This window comes from Nanorana parkeri, unplaced genomic scaffold (assembly GCF_000935625.1).
Source record: "Nanorana parkeri isolate BGI_ZX_2015 unplaced genomic scaffold, ASM93562v1 scaffold1381, whole genome shotgun sequence".
Taxonomy (NCBI): domain Eukaryota; kingdom Metazoa; phylum Chordata; class Amphibia; order Anura; family Dicroglossidae; genus Nanorana; species Nanorana parkeri.
In genome coordinates, this window is record NW_017307649.1 from 283,096 (window position 1) to 285,734 (window position 2,639).

Here is a 2,639-nt window from a genome sequence, read left to right on the forward strand (position 1 = left end):
CTTCCTGATTAGCCAGGAAGCCAGCTCCATGCTCCGTCGGGATCATTTGGGCAAGTATGAGTATACGGTATCAGCACCAATACCGATAATAGTATCATGCATCCCTAGAATTTCTATAGCACTGACAATTTACACAGCGCTTTACATAGTGCACATTCATATCAGTCCTTTCCCTCAAGGAGTTTACAATCTAAGGTCCCTATCTTACATGCATACATACAGGGCCAATTAACCTACCCTGTCTTTGGAGTGTAGGAGGAAACCCACGCATGCACAGGGAGAACATGCAATCTCCTTGTAGATAGAGCAATACAAAGAAAATGTTTAGCATTGCAGAAGTCTTCAATATAAGAGCTGATGGTGGTCAAAAACTTAAAATAAATATGTATTTCTATATTTAATTTCCATAAGTTCTATATCACTCCTAATAACCATATTGATCTGGAAGTTTGTAAACGTATTTATTGAGGATGTCCATACAATGTAGTTCCTCAAAGCACTGACACAATTTCACTCAGCCCTGTGAATATGCACTTCCTTATGTCACCACTCTTACAGAGCTTGCCATCTGAACCACAATTCAACATCTGAACGATTCAACATCTGAACTTCTTGGAAGCAATGCATGATGGGATATGTAGTCTTGGAAATGGAGATTGCATCACATCAAGCAGCAGGGGAAGAGACACAAAGCACACTGGGAATCCAGGAAGTTGATGAAAGTGACGGCCAGACAGAAGACAGCACTCACTACATAAAAGGGATTTTTTTTAGGTAATCTTTAATTGTATTATCAAAATCAACTCTAGAATGTATTCCTTTTACAGTGCTGATGTTATAACAGGATAGTATATTCTGTAATTGATTTTAGAACTCCTTTAACAAGAAGGGATGACAGGAGCATTATTGCATGTGAATGGGGAATTAAATGACGGCAAGTACTTCACTGAGGGCTGGGATTCCTTCTGCTAAATGTAACGTAATAATGCAGCAGCTGGTAGGGGTAAATTCACCAAAGCAGCAGGAGTTATTTATGTATTTTTTTAACACATTATATTTTAAATTCTGCTAAAATGTCACATCAGCATATAATTGGTTTTACTTTTTTTTCCCCCTCTTGCCAGCTTTGTTATCAGTACTGTGTTCTGTAGTGATGTAGCAACTGTCAGAAGGAACCACAATGCCCAAATGTGGACTTGCCCACCGAAAAGATAACTATTCAATATGTTTTTTTTTACAGGGGGCTGCTGTTTTAATTTTGTAATCTGACAGACAGGGTCATTTTGAATTAGGCTCAAAAACTGTGAAGCCAGCACACGATGATCTTCCAAAGAAATTCAAACTTTATTCCACATGCATCTATACAAAGCACAACCGCTGACGCATTTCTGCCTTACTCGCCCTTAGTCATAGCTTCAGCGGTTGTGCTTTGTATAGATGCATGTGGAATAAAGTTTGAATTTCTTAGGAAGATCATCGTGTGCTGGCTCCACAGTTTTTGAGCCTATTACTCTGAAAGAGAGTCATCCGTGCACCGAATGTGGATTGCGTGGACGCATGATAGGGGCGAGCTGTGCGCCTTGCGTTTTCATTTTGAATTAGTCAAGCAAAACAAATGGCAAACACACCCATCAACTTAACACCAGCTTTAAAATAAGGTGCACATGGAAGGGCTTTATACAGTACAACAGCAAAAAGTTTCCCAGCACACTCACCAGCCAGCATGTGTGTCCCTGTGCCTTTAAGGAGGTTGGGCTGCCTCCTGGCAAACCTGCACCCAATTTTATCTTTTGCTACATGTGCTCCAAGATGGAGACTCTCATAGTTTAGAGTTAGGACTGCACTATATAGAGGTGCCTTGGCGATGGTGCTGCTTTCACATATTCTGAAGAAGATGTGTATCTAAACCTCTGTTTTTAACCTTAGTGGTAGACAAGTTTTTTTGCATGCTGGCTGGTGAGTGTGCTGGGAAACTTTTTGCTGTTGTTCATTTTGAATTAGGACTTTACATTTATTCTAGACACAATAGATATCCTGTGCAGAGATTGATTTTGGTGGGTCATATTACTCAAAATATTTACCAAAATAATCACCAATGAACAGGAATATGTTTTTGTTTTATGTGCTTCATACAGTTTTAGGGTCATTCGTTTGTGCTTTGAAAAGTAACAGGTGTGTTTGGCTATAGTTGGCCTGCATGCTAAATGATTGTATATATAACATTTCTAGTAAAGAAATTGCTGTAATTCATTGTTGAATCATTCCAAAATTGTATTGTCTACGATTATCCTTAGGATTTCTGCAGACAGGTAAGATTTGGATGACAACAACTGTTTCTCAAAATGATCATGGAACAACAGGAAAATTGTATTTCATACTTACCGCAATATTCCTTTCCTGTCTAGCTCCATGGCAGCACACGAATGGGTTAATCCCTTCCTCCTCCCCCTAATCAGGATCGTAACTCATAAATTTGAAAGAGTCCCCTGGCTTGCCGTTCCGTAACTCCACTACTACACGGGTAGGCATTGTGCTGCCATGGAGCTAGACAGGAAAGGAAAATTGCAGTAAGTATGAAATACAATTTTCCTGTCAGCTCCATGTCAGCACATGAATGGTAAATAACTAGCCAAAACGGG